We start from the raw sequence: 18,616 nt of genomic DNA, 5'->3' as shown, positions 1-18,616 counted from the left end.
AGCCTCCTATCTGAGAGGGGGGGTTTGTCTCAAATCCCAGTCCCGCAAATGCAGCTGGTGGCTGGGAAGCTGCCGCCTGGCATTCTCTCCAGAGAGAGTCTCAGCTGCTCTTGCTGTCGAGAATGATCACTTGGTGTAGTTTCCCAGGGTATGGGGTGGGGGGGAGGGGGAAGATGGCAGTTCAGCCATGACACGGAAGAGGACAGTGACCGTCACGCAGGCAGCTTTTCACAGCGTGTGTCTGCCCCTGCCCAGGCATCAGACTTCAGTTCCTCCCTGGTCCCTTGCTGGCTGTTCACTTTCTACACCAATGAGCTCTGAGGTGACAAGTTCAATTCCCAGCTCTGTCAAACCTGCATTTTCTTCCCTGACCTACTTTCTCCACTCTGCAGTGTTGGAACAATGCCTCGCTCTGTTCCCTGTTTAGACCCATCTTTGCCTGCGCTGGTGCAGAAGCCCAGGCCTTTGCCAGGCTTTTTGCCTTGAATCCCTGACAAGTGTTGATGGGAAAAGAAAAAAAAGAGAAAGGGAAAAAAATCCTTGCATAAAACAGTCCAGCTCTCCCACAGATGCCCAGACTCCGGAGGGAGTGAAAACTTCTCAGAAGTAAGGAAGGAAATCAAAAGGTTGTGCTTTTTCACTCATTACCTCTCTCCTCTCCCCAGCCCCCCAGGCACAGTCAGAAGAAACTAAGGCAATGCCAAGAACACCCCGACCCTATGAGCTTCAAAGAAACTGCTGCCACAGTTCCCAGTTCTAACTGAGGCACCTCGAAGACCACTCTCATCCAAACTCTCAAAACACTTCCCTTGGGTGAGCTGTTCCTTGAAAGGAACGGGGCTGGCCCTTCACAAAGGCTCCTGGGAGACTTCTACCCTCTATGGGTCTGGTAGCACCAAGGGATTTCTCATGCTGTGACCACAGACATTACCAAGAGTGTTGAAGGACCAAGTAGCCAGTGAATCGGCACACACGAAGATTCTTTGTGATCTGTAAAGAAAGTGTAAAATCTCCAACAAACTGTAGGATAATCTGACACAGGAAGAGGTGGATGGTACAGAAGAACAATAAAATAATAGCCAGCCTTTATTGACTGATTGCTTTATGCCATTACTTCTCTGTGTGCTTTTACATGTACAAAATGTGTATTTGTCATATGACCCTTTAAGACAGGCACTACTGTCACTCCCATTTTATAGATGATGAAGCCCAGGACAGTGCAAGGCTAATGAGTGGCCCTGAACCCACAGAGTCTCTCCAAAGCCTGCACCTGTTACCCTCAGCTCGCTCTCTCCTCTGCTCCATCTTACACTCCAAGAACAGCTTGGCGGGCTGTGTCCTCCACAGCACGCCAGCAGCCCCCTCCTCCCTCTCCAGCAAACCCCAGCCAAGATCACTCTAGCCCTATTCCTCCACATGAACCTGAAACAACAGCCTCCTCCAGAACCTCCTCCCTACTTCAGTTACTCCATTAGTTTCCTAAACTAATGTGAGCAAACATTTCTGAAATAACCCCCATGGACAGCTGCCCATGCTGGGAAGAGATAGGGCCTTCCCTGAGATCACCCCCTCCTAGACCTTCCTAGTCTGGGGTGCGCACATAGTCTGTGCAGGGAGGTGTTAAGAGGAAATTTGCTGGGGGACAACAGCGGATGATTTTCCTCTTGGATAAAAGGAAAGAACATTACAAGGAATATGTTTTTTGCATCCTCTTTCCTGCTTGCCCACTGCCACATGAAGACACAGAGTTGAAGCATCTATCTCGAAATTATGAAGGAAATCACCTCTGAGATATTAAGGATAAAAATGTGAAAAGTCCCAGAAACTTGATGTCATTGAGCTGCTCCACCAATGGCTAACTTCCAGACTTACTGTTAGATTTTTAAAAAATTAATTCATATGAGCAGTCTACTACCAGTTAGGATTTTCTGTTACTAGCAGCCCAAAGCACCTGATAGTTACCCTAAAAGCAGGTCCCCAGAAAGGGTGTAAAATGACTTCTTCTTCTCAGTGTTGCCCTGCCTACCCCACCCCTATGCATCTGACTTACTTATCTCCTGCTCCTCTCCCCAGATACTCCAGGAAAGACCAACCTGGATGTTATCTTGCCTCATCTTCAGGCCCCTGCAGTCACTTCTTCTGCTGGAAAACTCCTCCCCAGGCTTCCCATGGCTGCTTTCTTCTCTCCACTGGCTTCATCTTGTCAGAGAGAAGTCCCCTCAGCACCCAGCTTTGAGTAACCACCCAGCAACTCTGTCTTAGACACAATTTCCTTTATAGAAATTATCACTCTATATAAATATCTTAATTCTTTGTTTAATGTCTCCACATTTGACAGTTTGTTTGTCTTACCTAGAACAATACTTGGCTCATAGCAAATGTCTAGACATTGGTGGGCACCAGAATCCCCTGCAGTGTTATTTTATGAGTTTCAGTTGGTCCTTCTCCCCCACTTTTTCTACCTGCTACTTCTTCTCTTCCTTTTCTCCTCCTCTTCTTCTCTTCTTCCTTTCCTTCTTCATTTCTTCCTTCGTCCACTCCTCCTTCAAATCTGACCAGCTCCCTTTGTGCCTCCATTGATGCTGTAGATGACCTATGTCTCACATTAATCTTTCTAAATTGTTAGAATCACAGTGCAAATGCAAAAGCTGAAATCTCAGTTTGATCATCTCTAGTAAGGCTTGATGTTTAGATATCATTGTAAATCGCGATGCTGTGATGGAATGATAATGTGAGTCTGTTTCTAAGCTTCTTGTGTTTGTTTCACTATATTGCTATGGTGGTTTTTAGTCTTTCAGACATTTTAATCTATGCTTAATTATGCTCATTCCCAGAAGCTCCTTAAAAGAAAATGGCACAATTTCTAAAAAATCAAATAAATAATACACATGAGGTCTGCTAGGACTTGATAGGAGGCTATCTGAGCAGTTGAAGGAATGACCGCCATCAGAGAGCCTGAGAATGAGGGTTTTAGAGAATCATTGCCTTTCCTTCCAGCATTCACAGCCACTCAAGACAAATCTCTGAACCCTAGGAAGATAGAGTCTTTGCCAACCCTGTGCCCTAGCTTCTCCTCTCAAATTGGAATTGAATCTGCTAAACTGGATTGTTTTTCATTATCAGTTTACCAAGAAGAAGGATAACTGTGATTCATCTTTCTTCCAAAGGAGGCAACATGGAGTCCATCCAGGAGCTTTGGGGAAAGGGACAAAGAGGCTGTCCTGCTACTCTGTACTAACAACAAGGAACAGTGTAAGGTTGGGACATCTTATGTCCCTTTCTAGGGCACCTGGAGCTCTTTCAACTTGAGAATAGACATCTGCTGATTTTGCCTGTCTGGAACCCCATCACTCCCTGCCACACTTTGAATCTTCCTTTATGGCGAGCAGTCAAAGGGACCATCAGTTAAGGCTCCTCACTCTTATCTAGCCAAGAGGTTGGAATGAGGTCCAAGCTGGGTCAATCAGATTTGCATAGGAATTTTAACCTTGAACAAGAAAAGGAGAGAAATTGAAGATGACATGAAACACTGGTACTTCCCTAAAAAAACTGTCCTTTACTTCCTGCTGCTTAAATTCTCTGGTTCCAGTACTTTCTGATACTTGATTTTCAGCATTGGCTTTTGCTAACTGGTTACTACATATCCTTCAATTAATTCCTCTTTTCCCTTGTGAGCTGCCAGAGTAAAATATGTAACTTTCAATAAAAGGATCCTAAATTATAGACTTTTTAGCAATGCAGTCCAGAGTTTGACACCTGCTCCCACCACTGAGGCCTCAGTATATGTTTATGTTATATGTCCTTGACTAACTCTGGTATTAGCGTAAATAATGCCCAAATAATTATCTCTCCTCCCCACCCCAAAAGAATCTGAGTCATTTCTCCCTCTGATCTGCCATATAATTCTCAAGCAGACAACACAAATGGCAGTTGCAGAGGCTAAGGGGAAAAGGGCGTTAAAAAAAAATCTTATCTGTCTTAAAAGTCGTGAATGAAATAAAGGAAACCATGTTCATAGCACCTGACTCACATGATTACTGTGGGTGAGCCATCAATATGTAGATAGAAAGAAAATAATTGGCATAAGCTCCTTGAAATGTCTGCCTACAGCTTCCCCAAGGAGGCCTTGGGGAGATTCAGATAGCATTTGAACAGCCAGGGTTTAGTAATAAGAACTGACATTCTAGTGTGTAGTACAAAAGACACTTCCCTTCCGGAACCATGAAAAGTACTTTAATCAGCCAAAACGTTGCTACCGTTAAAAAAAAAAGGAGGGAGAGGGGATAAAACAGCCCCCTCATTTATTGTTTCTCCACCACTGCTAGGCCCAACTCCTACTCAATGGACAAGCCCCTTTGGCATCATCTATGCCCACCTCATTAATGCGATTTGCTCACTGCTATGCCAGAAAACCCAGCTGATTCACAGGAAACCCTGAGCTGAAGGTTGCCTGGGTTTCGAGTTGCTTATGCACACAATTCACACTCCATGTGCTAGAAGCCCCCTCTGTTCTGCAAATCACTCAGTGAGCCTGAAAAGTGGGAAACGGCTTTGTACTCTCTCTCTCTGGCTCCTCCCTGAGCAGTCAAACCCCAGGGTGCCCCCGGAATATTTGATTCCTTGTAAACTCAAAACAACCATCACAAAGAAGGAGAAAAGGTTAAATCCCCAAGTGAGGCACCCAGAGTGAACAGCCTGAGAGATTGGAAAAGGTAAGCTGAGAAAATACTCAGATTCCTTTAGCAAAAGCTAAAGTTAAAACAAGGCTTGTTTCATGCCCAAGGCAGGAAGTTAAAGATTGAGCAGGTTCCATTCTGAGAGTTTCATTGGAGGGTGAAGTCTCCTTCTCCATTCGCACCCCCTCTGTCATCCTCTCTGGTATCCAGTCTTCCTCCTGGCATGCTATGTTTTTCTTTGTCCCCTTCCTTCTAGCTGAAGCAAATACTCTGTTACTAATAATCGTGGTTACCCATGTCATTAACAGACAATATTTTCAAGGCAATAATCACAGAATATCTAACTGAGGCATGAGATTCTGAGGACTTTGGATATATATGCAGATTGCTTTGTAGAAATAGCCAAACACATCCTTTAACGTGTGTGCAGAATCTAAGAACTGAAATGTGAAATCACACCCCTTTCCTGAGGGAATCCTGCACTGACTTACTGTTTCGTGTGGGTTATAAAGACTTAGTCCCCTTGCCCTGATTCAGGACATCTCTGAAAATCCATTCCAGCTCCAGAGTGCCCCCTGTAAGACATGGGGAAAAAAACAAAACAAACAAAAAATGCCATGCTGTGTTGCAGTCCAACATCTCCCTCCGCTCAGTACTGCTTTACTTACTCCCTCAGCAATGTTGACCCAACAAACTTATTGCATTAATTTTTTAAAAAAAGCTAGAAAAGACTGAAGAGGTCTTAAAACCCAACCCCCTACCCAGCCCACCCAGTAGGACTCACTTCTGTGCTATCCTAGAGATAATCAGATGGACTTCCCTTTAACCTTCCAAGTGTTTGAGGTTCCCACATTCTCACGAAGAAGTGAAGAAGAGAAAATGCTCCTTGGGGTAGGCAAAACTCTGATATCAGAGATGTCTGACACCATGGAATTCTATAAGATGATGAACTATGGGCCAGAAAGAAAGAACAGCTTCTTGACCAAAGGGTGCTACATAAAATTATTAAAATGTGATAGTCAGCCAGGTGAGATGGCTCATGCCTGTAATTCCAGCACTTTGGGAGGCTGAGTTGGGCAGATCACATGAGGCTAGGAGCTCAAGACCAGCCTGGCTAACATAATGAAACCTCATCTTTACTAAAAATACAAAAAACTAGCTGGGGACAGTGTGGTGGTACACACCTGTAATCCTAGCTACTCAGGAGGCTGAGGCATGAGAATAACTTGAACCTGGGAGGCAGAGGTTGCAGTGAGTCGAGATTGCACCACTGCATTTCAGACTGGGTGACAGAGCGAGACTGTCTCAAAAAAAAAAAAAGAAAAGAAAAGAAAGAAAAGTGATGGTTCAGTATATGCGAGTATCAAAATGCTGGCAAAGAGAAAACATCAAATAGTACCCTGGTACTGTGGGCTGAATGTTTGTGTCCCTCCAAAATTCATATGTTAAAAACTAATCCTGGGCCAGGCGCGGTGGCTCACGCCTGTAATCCTAGCACTTTGGGAGGCCGAGGTGGGTGGATCACGAGGTCAAGAGATCGAGACCATCCCGGTCAACATGGTGAAACCCTGTCTCTACTAAAAATACAAAAAATTATCTGGGCATGGTGGCGCGTGCCTGTAATCCCAGCTACTCAGGAGGCTGAGGCAGGAGAATTGCCTGAACCCAGGAGGCGGAGGTTGCGGTGAGCCGAGATCGCGCCATTGCACTCCAGCCTGGGTAACAAGAGCGAAACTCTGTCTCAAAAAAAAAAACACAAAAAAAACAAAAAAACAAAAACTAATCCTCCATATAGTAGTGTTAAGAGGTAGAGACTTTTAGGAGATGGTTAGGTCACAAGGAGTCTGCCTTCATGAGTGATATTAAGTAACTTTGTAAAAGAAGGCTGAGGGAGCTTGTTTGCCCCTTTTGCCATGTGAAGACACAGCGAGAAGATGCCATCTGTGAAGTAGAGAATGAGCCCTCACTAGACACCAAATCTGCTGGTGCTTTGATCTTGGGGCTTCCCAGCCTGCAGAACTGTGAACAAGAAATTTCTGTTTATAAATGACAAAGCCTAAGGTATTTTTATAGTAGCCCAAAGAGACTAAGACACCTAGCATCCTTTCCCTTATAAAGCCAAGCTAATGAAGGAATACAGTGGGCAATTCTGCCAAGAGTGGTATAGAAACAACACAGGGAATTTATGATAAAAGGCCAAGGAAATGGGTAAGAAAAAAGGAGCTGAGAATACAAGGACACTGCAGAGAGAACCATTAAACAAGCATCATGCTCCTGGCTTATCTCCTTTGCACACTGAGCTCCCAGAGGTTTCCAACAGAGCTCAGCACAGTGAAAACCAACACAGAGAGAGTTTGGCTCGTCACGTGTCTAGCACGACAGAGAAAAGTTGAAGGAGAGGCTCTAAAACATGGAGTCAGCTGATTTCTAATAGTGAATCTGGATATTAATTTTTGCAGTTACTGTCTACAGACATGGTTATCAAATTTTTGGGATTTTAGTTGTTGTTGTTGTTATTTTAATAAAGACAGGGTTTCACCATGTTGGCCAGGTTGGTCTTGAACTCCTGACCTCAGGTGATCCACCTGCCTCGGCCTCCCAAAGTGCTGAGATTACAGGTGTGAGCCACCACGCCCAGCCGGTTATCAAATTTTTTGATATGACCTAAACTAAAGTTGGAGAAAAAGTGAGCTGATGATGAGTTGGTGTGGATCTTCTTTTGGTGGGGGAAGATGTTTTATCTGAGATCAGACTCTAGACTGTAAAAGAAAACTCCCCATAAAGGGACAGGAAATATGTATGAGTGTGTGTAGTATCCAGAACAAGACACTAGGAGTGGTAAGACCTGTGGATCTTTGTAAAATATATTCCAAACACTTTGCCAGCTAAATGATTATGTTTGTGGCTAACTTTCACTGCTGGTCTGCCAGTTTGCAACACCACTGTAAAAGGTGAATGTCTTCCCAGATAATCTCAAGCAATCATCTACTGCTCACACTCGGGGTGAATTGATGGCCTCACAGTTAGGCTTCTGTTTTATTCCTTGTCAAAGAATAGCTTTCCCCTCCCCTCCTCCCACTGCCGCTGACTCCTCTCTGGTGTTTGCTGCCACCATCCCTATCATCATTTCTAGATTGGAAAAGAAAGCCAATGCAACTGCCAAAATGGAGAAGAAGAAAGAGACAAAAGTGGGAAAAGAATGTTGAATAACATTAGCAGAAAACTAAAGGTAGGATGAATACTATTCCTCCAAGGTTGCTCAGATGTAATATCTCAGATATTTATATAGAATCTGACTTTAGCATCTGAAGGTGGCTTCCTCATTCTTGAAGAAAAGGAAAGCATGGACATCTATTCAATACGTGGACCATGTCAACCAAATGCCAGCTACCTTACGCCGAGGGTCCCACAAGAAAGCGGGGTGGGGATGTGACCAAACTCTACACATTTTAGCCCTTGAAGACTGATTCTAAGGCCACTGCTCAGCTAATTTTCATTATTTAACAAGTCAATATGCCTATGAAAGCAGGGATGCAGGAACCAAAGGAATAATCCATACATTAAATGTTTGAAACCAATAGTAATACAGACTAAAACTTAAAGAACTTGGGCTTAAACTGTGAACATGTGTACAAGAAAATTACTTCTGTTTTCAAAGCTCCTAAGCAAAGGCACCACCTTGCAATGCCACACACTGTTCTATTGTCTGAGGCTGTGATCAAAAGCACATACAGGAACTAAGTACCTGAGATGAAAGTGGGAAGAAAGACAATAAATTCAAAATCAAAATCAAATGGAGTCATTTACAATGGGGCCACCCAAACTTCACATTGGAAAGGAAATAGAAGAATTTTTTTTTAAGCAGAAACATCTTCTGGAATGACTTCTCTAACCCACTTACTTCACAGATAGAAAGACTAAGGTTAAAAGTGGTTATGTAATGAGACCGTATCTTGTCAGCTCGGGCTGCTAGAACAAATTACTATAGACTGGGTGGCTTACACAATGTTTATTTCTCATGATTCTGCAGATCGGGAGGTTCAAGATCAAGGATCCATTGGCAGATATGAAGTGTGGTGAGGACCGTCTTTCTGGTTTGCAGTCTTCTCTCTGTATCCTCATAAAGTAGAGAACAGAAAAAGGAAGCAAACGCTCTTCTGACTCTTACTACATGGGCACTAATCCCATTCATGAGGGCCCCATTCTTGTGACCTAATGACCTCCCAAAGTCTCCACCTCCCAATGCCAACACACTGGGGGTTAGGATTTCAACATATCAGTTTTAGGGGGAACACAACAAGAAGTCCATAATAGATCAACTTTATGTGCTAATTATTACTTCAGAACTTGAAGATGTTGAGTCATGTTGTAGTTTCCATTTCGAACTTCATCTCCAATTGGTTAAATAATTTCATCTCATTCCTGAGATTGTGTCTCCACTTCTCCCCACTTAAAAACACTCTTTAAACTCCTAAAGCTCTATATTCAGTTTGACAATTATGTATTAAGCACCTCATGTATACCCAGCTCTATTCTAGGTGCTGGAGATCCAGTGGAGAGGGGTCCATGGAGAGTACGATGAGCAAGGAGCTTATGCTCTGAAGGGAAGATGCTTAGAAGCATTAGTTGGCCAAGAATATCAAATGTATTAATCTTGTCTTGTTGAAGTTAATTTCTATGTAACTTAAATCGTCTCATTCTTTTACATAGGTGTTGTTACATAAAAAGAACTTGGGTTTTCTCAGAAACTAGATCCAAAGACGCGACTTGTAATATGTATCAGTATTATTGTTATCACAGGATTAAAAATAGCAATGCTAAGGCAGGTCGCAGACATTGTTTACATCCACCTTATGACCTCTAGCACCAGTCTACATAAGAAACCAGCAGTATGGCTGGGTGCGGTGGCTCACACCTGTAATCCCAGCACTTTGGGAGGCCGAGGCAGGTGGATCACAAGGTCAAGAGATCGAGACCATCCTGGTCAACATGGTGAAACCCCGTCTCTACTAAAAATACAAAAAATTAGCTGGGCATGGTGGCGCGTGCCTGTAATCCCAGCTACTCAGGAGGCTGAGGCAGGAGAATTGCCTGAACCCAGGAGGCGGAGGTTGCGGTGAGCCGAGATCGCACCATTACACTCCAGCCTGGGTAACAAGAGCGAAACTCCGTCTCAAAAAAAGAAAAAAAAAAAAAAAAGAATCCAGCAATATCTGAAATGGATCACTGAGGGGCACTGGAAGAATATTAGAAGTAGACTGGTAAAAAGGGAAAGAAAAAAAGAAGAAAAGAATGAAGAAAAACAACCAGGAGGGAGGAAAAAATAGTACCAATAAAAAGAAGATGGAGCTAGAGAATGAAGTAGAGAGAGGCAGAGAAAGCACACTGGGACCAGGTGGAGGCCAGGAAGGACGACCTAGGCACATCATTTAAGGAGGTGCTCATTCCTGAAGTCATGAAAAGCCCTAGACATCTTGCTTTCCCCACCCTTGTCCCAGCTCTGGCACCAAGGGCCCCTTAGTGACCACATCAGTGCCACTGGTACCCAACACTGGCCGGTAACACATGTAATACCATTTGTGCATGGAGGAAGAAAAACTGCTGGATTAAGTTCTCTCTTTTATGCCACTCCTTCCTAAAGCTGCTCTTTCATTCCAGGCCACACCAAGGTCTCCTCCTCTCCATTCAGGCTTGGTGAACTGTTGAGCACTTAGGGATTGTTGCTTTATTGCTGTAAATTTTGTATCTCCAACTGGCGTGTGAGCAATTTGAAGACAGGCACCATGTCTCATTGTCCTGAAGGCCAAGGAAAAGGATGGGTATGCAGTAGCTTCTCATTAAATGACTGAATGAATAATTGATTGATTGGTTAGTTGTGATGATACTGCTCATTGGCAGAGATGGAAACAGAGATAATGAACTTGAGCTCCTTATTTTACCTTGGGCCATCCACTCATGCCTGCATCCCCTGAAATACAAGAGATTCCCCATCCTGTTCCCCTAAGCACCCACATCATCGCATACAACAGGTATTAGGAGAAGAGCTGAGGGTGATACTACATTTGTATTAGAAGCCCCAGTGAACACCAGGAAAGGCAGAATATAAAACAATCCTCTCACTAAAAAAACTTGAGTTTACTATTATCTTTACTTTAATAAGAGAATGCCCAGATTGCCATATACCTTCACTTATAGGGGGGAAAAAATCTACTGTGTATGCAGCTGGAATTCAAAAGAACCAAATTCCATAGAAAATTCCCCATTTCCAATCCAGTTAGACTATTGTTAGTTGAGATTTTAATCCCAACATCACAAAGGAATTAAAGTCTTTGGGTCTTTATATGTTTCGTAAATAATCCTTTAAACACAAGGAGGAGCTTTAACCACTGTATAACACCTGTCTGGGGCATGTAATACCTGCCCTGGTCCTTCAAGCCAGCCTGGTCCATCTGCCTGGCACACACGATCTGGCCTATACAGGTGAGAAGTGGACAACCGCAGGTAGTTAGGACAACCACCTTCAAACATCATTTACTTGATTTAAACATGCTCAGAATCTGACCTTATCTTGGCACCGCTTGTAAACTACTAGATCTGCACCCCTTTTTTGGCCATCTTCTTTAGACTCATATTTGGGCAAGGTCTCCCTGGTGTTGGTCCTCAGTGTGCTCCTCTGGGCTCCCATGGGCGTCACAGCTCTTGCCCCATGAGACATGCCACATGGCTGGTATTCCAACTGAGCCAACCTCGGTGGTCCTGTGAACACAGTGACAGACACTGGGAAGCCATTCACAAACCAGAATGAAGCACTTGCTAAAGTCTCAGTTGGACTGAAGCAAGGTCTGCACATGGCTGGCAGATGAAGCGAGACAGAACTCCCATCCCTGCTGTTATTTCAACGTTTGTACCTGAGGTCTGAGGGGCCCTCAAGGAAATACATGATTTCTGTGTACTGATGGGGTTCAAATATGCACCCAGACATGATGCCTCTGACAGAGCAGGAAGGAAGGGAGAAGGTGAGGCAACTCCAGGCAGTTTGCATGTGGAGGAAAGGCAGGCACCTGAGAAAGACCAGACCATGAGGAAAAGACCCTGGAGTGTGTGGACCAGACTCGGTAATAGGCCCTGAAAAGCTGAGGGAAGTCAATGGTTCTGACTCAAGCTGGTGGCAGATATTTGAGCACTCCCCACTCAGATGCCAAACATGTGTGTACCAGTGAGAGAAAGGATAGAATGTGTGAGATGAAAGAGCTGGTCCTATTAAGCCCTATGATACCCTGGGGTCCAAGCAACCTTGCTGTGGGACCCCCACTAAGTGAACATAATGCCAAGGAAGAACAGCTCTCCTCTTTTTGCCAAAGAAAGAGTGGTGGGTGCCGCAACGGAGATCAAGTTCAGCCATCAAGGCCAGCAACAGTGCAGCAGCTCAGCCCAGAAGACTGGGCTGGTGTGCAGGCCTATGTTAGATGCCTCTTGGGAACTCTTAGGAATATCTTTTGAAGAGGTGCAGGGGATGTAAGGGAAACTTGGCAAAGTTTTACAGAATTGGTGGAGATGTGAGTACCAAATACAATGGGACCTTGCTCACCTGCTGGTCATTTAGTTACACCAGAGGAGTCCCAGATATTCTAGTCCCTTTTTAAGGGTGTCATGAGATACTTGATCTACCAGTCCTGCTACTCTGCTCTGTCCTAGTAATCAGAGGTTCCTAACCTGGCCACTATCAAGAACATGAGCTTCCATGATTACAGAGAAGGACTTTCTCCCATGTAGAGAAGTAGGAAGCAGTTGGTGACTACTACGTCCACATAGGCTCCCTCACCCTATCATCAAGGTACCCTGTGCTATCCATAATGGCCTTCCCTCACCCTGGTAAAGGTGATGCAAAGCCTTTACTCGACACACCCATCCAACCTGAGCTTTGTCATCTGACATACTCACATGGGGTCTTATTGTACTCTATGCATCCCCAGCTCAAGAGGATGACAGGCGAAACTTACCGTCAGTATCTTTTCCTCCCACATGTGCCTCCAGTTTCCTCCCTGGCCCTCCAAGCTTACAGTCTGTTTCCTTCTGTGGTAAAGTTGAGCAAGTCCCAATGCTTGGGGTGGAGAGCCGTGAATCATGAGTGAGAGGCTCTGGGAACACCAAGTCTGTACTACTCCACTTACAAGTCCTAAACTGCCTAGTGGGATCTAACTCTGACCCCAGTGGAGTTCTTTACCCATGACTGGTGTCCTCAGGAATGTGTCTGTGGGAAGAAAAGTCTCAAACGCTAGGGAATGGAGCCATCGATGATTTCCTTCCTATGTTGGAGTGTAAGAGAGCCCCAAAGCCTGGAGCACTGCCTAAGTAAGCAGGCAGAGACAGAGACCTGAGTCCTAGTGCTGAGTCATTGAAATCTGCTTTAGATCTGGTTTTCTCAGGGCATGGAAAGGACAGGGCTCCCAGTGGAGATATCATGTAGCCAGGGCCTAGAAGTATTTTTTCAGTAGATGAAATTTAGAAAGAATTTGAATATTTTATGCTGGGGAGGTAGGTTGCTGAGTGAGATGGTCAGGGAAAGGAAACATTGAGTTCAAGTGATTCTAAAGGACACTTAACTGATCTAAATATTTGTCAAGCTGAATCGCTACATCCACTCTCACCTGCCTGAAATCAATATGGTCAAGTCGAACGCATTTGCCTGCATCTGAGTATGGAGAATGATATTCTTAAAGCTGAACTGGCAGCTGGAAAAGGGAGAGAGAGAAGAGCTGGATAAGGAGCCAGGACCCTGGAGTTATATTCCACTGTTGTTCGGACCTGGAAGAAGTTGTTGAATCTCTGTAGTAGGGTTAGCTTTTAAATGCTGTGAGTCTTTGGAAAGCTGTGTGAATAACTTTAAACACCCAGGACAACTTATGCCTTTTTTGAAAAAGGTAAGAACTTATCTGTTGGAACAAAAGCTCCTCTTTTTGTTTCGGCCTTGAATTCTCAGGCAGTGAATGCACTGCTATGCACAGAAGGCAAGGACAAGGCTGAGCATGTTGTTTTCTTCATTTTTAAGGAGTTCCCTTAAAAGGTCTGTGTCAAGGTCTTTGCATTCTGAGTCACTTGAGTTCTATTCAAAGAAGAGACAGATAAAAAATTAACTGGGTGTAGTGGTGCACACCTGTAGTCTCAGCTAGTCGGATGCTGAGGTGGAAGGATCACTTGAGCCCAGGAAAGGTTGAGACTGCAGTGAGCCATGATAGTGCCACTGCACTCCAGCCTGGGCAATAGAGTGAGACTCCAATTCTAAGAGACAGAGACAGAGAGAGAGACAGAGAGAAAGAGAGGGAGAGAGAGAGGGAGGTTGGGAGGAGGGAGGGAGGAAGGGAGAGAAGTTTGGGAGTTTGGCTTCTCCTTGTTTTCTACCAGATGCTTGCAAAATGGGAGCCATCTGGTGCTAAAGGAAGGCCTCGTGTTTGCTGCCTTCTCAGGGGGTTGCTTAATGGAGGCATTAGCACCTGTGTTAGGCCCCACCCTACACACACACATACGTACGTTCAGTTATGTGCAGGCTCCTAGCGAGTGGCTGAGAATCAGGACAGACTGGGGATTCTGTGACTTTCATTGGCCACAGAGGAGTCCACACATTTCTCTGGCAGTGGTGCATAGGGACCAAGTCCCCCGACTCCCTAGTCACCACAGCTGTGCAACCAAGAACATACTGTATCTTGTGGTCAGCCCTTTTCCTATGAGGAAAAGGCACTTCTGAGCCTGTACGTGTCCTTTATGGCTTCGTCAGGGAAGAAGAATGTGGCAATGAAAAGTGACCACTTTTGTTGCCGTCCTTAATATGGTTGATTAATTACAAAAATACCCTCAGCCCTTTGCCCCTTCCTGAGGCCACATCTTTGCAATGTGACTTTGCATTCGCTCCCATCAATAAGTGGAGTCTATTTCCCCATCCCTTACATCTGAGCCTGCCTTGGGACTCACTTTGACCAACAGAATATGGTATAAGCAATGATGTGCCAGCTCTGAGCCTCAGCCTCAACAGGTTTTGGGCACCTCTGCCTTCTCTCTCAGACCCCATGATTACCATGCAAACAAACTCACACTACTGGATGACAGACCATGGCCCAGTCACCCTGTCACCATCACTGTTTGTCAAACAGCTGCCTGACATGAGTGAAGTCTTCCTAGACCAAGCAGCACTCAGCCACCCTGCCAGCTGACCACAGATGCACAAGCTAGCCAAGCCAAAATCAGCCAAATCTGGCCCAAGTCAGTGGAACTGACCCAAAGGCTGGTGAGCAATAATAAATGCCTGTTGTTTTAAGTTACCGAGTTTTGGGGTCACTTGCTACACAGCAGTACCCGACTGATATACTTACTCATGACAGGTTGGTGTAATATTAGCCTTCGGGCATTCAGATATTCTATTTCACAGACTGACTGGACTCCTACAATATATAGAACTGGGATTGTTCCAGGCTCTGTGGATAGAATATCTCTGCTCTCTTAGAGTTTATATTGTAAAGGATGAAGACATACCGAAAATAAATAAATGAGTATGTAAATAATAGTAATAACAATATCAGCATTAGTAAGCAACATACAGATCATTTAAAAGATTATATGATAAAGAGTAACTGCATTACTGGTCTAGTAGCCAGGGAAGCAAGGCTGGAGTAACATTTAGACAGATCTGAATGTTAATGTAGAGTGGGTCATGTAAAAGTTGGAGAAGAGTCTGGGCATGTGGCTCACGCCTGTAATCTCAGCACTTTGGGAGGTCGAGGTGGGTGGATCACCTGAGGTCAGGAGTTCAAGACCAGCCTGGTCAACACGGTAAAACTTTGTCCCTACTAAAAATACCAAAATGAGCTGGGCATGGTGGTAGGTACCTGTAATTCCAGCTACTTGGGAGGCTGAGGCAGGAGAATCACTCAAACCTGGTAGGCAGAGGTTGCTGTGAGCTGAGATTGTGCCCTTGCACTCCAGCCTGGGCAATAAGAGCAAAACTCCATCTCAAAAAAATAAAAATAAAAAATGGAGAAGAGCACTCCAAGCAGAGGGAATTGCAAATGCCAAGGCCTCAAGTCTGGACTAAGGTGTCTGAAAAACAGAAAGAAGACTGTGCCTAGTGAGAAAGGGGGTGGGGGAATGGAGAGAACAGGTAGGGTGCTTAAGCCAATGTAAAGAATTTGGACTTTATGCTAAATGCACCCAGCAAGCTATTATCACTTTTAAAATCAGAGAGTAACATAATCTGATTAATGTTTAAATGGATTCCTCTGGCTGATTGGCACAGAGTGGGTATTAAGGGGAAGATGTGGAGGAACTGAATCAGTGAGGAAGCTCCTGTGATAATGCAGACTGAGCCAGGTTAATAGCAATGGAGATTAAGAGATCAAATATGTTTTAGAGAAAGAAGTGACAGGACTTGGGATGAACTGGATGTGGAAGTCAAAGGAGAGGGAGGAATCAGGGTAACCCCTAGATCTTGGTCCAGTAACTGAAGGAACTAAAATGCAAGAAACTCACAGAGGAACAGATGTGGGGGCTGGACATTCAAGTCTGTGGTGCCTGTTAGGACAAGGGGGAGGCCTGGTATTTTGGGAAGGGTCAGCACTGGAGGAACAGGTTGGATGTCACTGGCCAAAGGTGACACAAGTCTTAGACTGGATGAGGTTCCTGGAGGACAGCAATTTGGAGGGACAAATGCCCAGGACAAAGACCTGGCCATTCCAACGTTTATGCGTTGGGCAATTGAGAGGGATCCAGCAAAGGAGATGAAGAAGAAGGAGCCAGTAAAGTGACAGACAGATATGGAGGTGTCTCCAAGACCAAGAGAGGAGAATGGGCAAGAAGGAGGCTGTGGTCCATTGTGCTAAATGCTCCCAATAGATATGGAGGACAAGGACTTTCCTGAAATCACTGAATCTGGCAAACATTCAAATACATTTTGCCCTCCTTAAGGTGATAATGAATCACAGAACTAAAATGTATTGTAAAGTTATTTTCTGGACTCTCTGTCCTACAGGTCTCTACTCCAGATAGCTGGGATTCGTCAGTACAATCCCTGCCCCTACTTAATCCTTGTTCCTTTTGGTTCAGTTATTCCCCAAACTCTGTGACTTTCTCTGCAGGCCCAGAAATATAATGACCCATCAGGTTCATCAATATCTAATTCTCTGGAAACCATAAGCTCCCTAAGGGCAAAGCTGGTGTCTATCTTGTTCATGCTGTATCCCATCACCTAAGATATTACGTAGCCACAAATACATTCTTAACAAACACTGGATACATGGAGCAATGTTTAATCCCATTTGCCTCTCTACCATCAGTGCTCCACCCCGTGTCTAGGCCGCCACTGCCTTATCCCCTATGGACAGATATGAGGCATTTTTTTCAACATTCCCCAAACTCCAGTTTCTCTGGGTTGGGTTCTATCTTGCTCTTCAGGGTCTTTATAGTGCAGTGTGCTACTGCTAGGGCCAGGTCCCTGGACTGCAGCTGACTTCTTAGATGGAGACTTCTCACCTGTGGGTTTGAGAGACTGCTCCTTGGTAGCCTGTGGCATCCCTACAGTTGGGACAGAGGTTATCCTTCACTACATCCAACAGGCTCATCTCCCTGGATTTCACCTTTAGATTTTTGTGTTAATTGTTGTGGAATCTTCCAGCTGCTTTGTATTCAATTCACACATCTGCAGGGTCTGTATGACTGGTAGATAGGAGGGGTTTGTGTCAACTTGACCTGAAATATCATCTCTGTAAAAGTCAAGTTTATAATACCTGGCAGTGGTATCAGGGAAGGTACATGTGACTTTTTGACCCCTAATAAGGCATTTTAGTTAGTCTGCAATTTTCGCCAGGATGTTTGTGTGTGGATCAGTATCGAACGTTTCACTTTCAGGATTTCATTTGAACCCTCTCTCAAAAGAGGGTGTTTGGTAACCATTCCACATGAACCTAAAACACTCACTTGCTCATCTGAGTACAATTCTGTTTTCTGGGACATGGTCAGATGTTATGAGGCAGAGCCCTGAAAATGTAACCTCATTTAACCTGAGCAAATATCATCCTTTAATTGTAAGAGTGGGTTTTTTTTTTTTTTTTTTCAATTAAAGGCTTTGGTAATTATTCTGAGCTTAACTTGGTAACAATTCTGCTACTACCTTCTACTGTAAGGATCTCATATTTGCTAGACCTGTGAAAGGAAATTATCACAGAAGCAAAATCAGATTTTGGTTGAAGTCAAGACACATATTAAATCTGATGCTTTGCAGCTGAACACAAGCACCTCCACCTCCAATGGATTCCTCCTGACTGTGTGCAGACAGACACTTAATAAACACTTTTGACAAAGGTCTCTCTGTCTTAAAAGGAAATCAGATTGTTCTGACAATATCTCCTCATCACTAAACTGCTGGTTGTTATCCAGCAGCCTGTGATCCTCTAGGTGTTTGCAAATTGACTGCTTAACGTTTTGCATTTCTTTATGCCCACCTTTTAGAGGGTGAGCAGTCACCTGTATGATTTCTGATATAGATCATGTGTTTGTCTTTTGGTGGTGGTCTCGGGCATTTCATTTACACACATACACACACACATACACACACACACACACACAAATTTTTGTTTCACAAAAATTCCTAAGCGCTGCATTCATTCATTTTGTATGTATTGATACCAAACATATGGAAAGATGTTGGGCTAGTCCTGAGAATACACCGAACAGACAGAGCAGATTCTTGTCTTTTTGGGGCTTAAAATCTAGTGATTGTAATTTCAGATTGTAGTTAGCACTATGGATAGAATAAATCGGCACCACAATGGAGAACAGATGGGGAGACAGCTCAGAATAGAAACATTTTAAGTGAAGACCTGAAGAATAAAAGAGGGAGAGGGAGAGGTGGAAGGAAGTGACAAAAGCAAAGGCCCTGGGGTGAGAAAGAGCTTAAT

The 18,616-nt window shown here is 44.3% G+C and overlaps 1 protein-coding gene across 5 annotated transcripts in view; it reads right to left on the bottom strand.

The window, feature by feature from the left end:
- The window catches only part of KLF7 (KLF transcription factor 7), a 482,827-nt gene that overhangs the window by 151,985 nt on the left and 312,226 nt on the right, over positions 1 to 18,616 (bottom strand). The window contains exon 1 of one of the 5 annotated variants that reach the window (XM_064373109.1): positions 2,463 to 2,477. The exons of the other annotated variants lie outside the window; for them this stretch is intronic. The gene's annotated coding sequence lies outside the window, so the exon portion shown is untranslated. Of the gene's footprint in view, positions 1 to 2,462; positions 2,478 to 18,616 lie in introns of those variants that run through there. 5 annotated transcript variants of the gene reach the window in all.

This window comes from Aotus nancymaae, unplaced genomic scaffold, assembly GCF_030222135.1.
Source record: "Aotus nancymaae isolate 86718 unplaced genomic scaffold, 86718_ANA_hifiasm-v0.15.2.pri h1tg000008l, whole genome shotgun sequence".
NCBI classification, from domain to species: Eukaryota; Metazoa; Chordata; class Mammalia; order Primates; family Aotidae; genus Aotus; species Aotus nancymaae.
The sequence above is the reverse complement of the archived record's forward strand: the minus strand, read 5'-3'. Positions and strand labels throughout refer to the sequence as shown.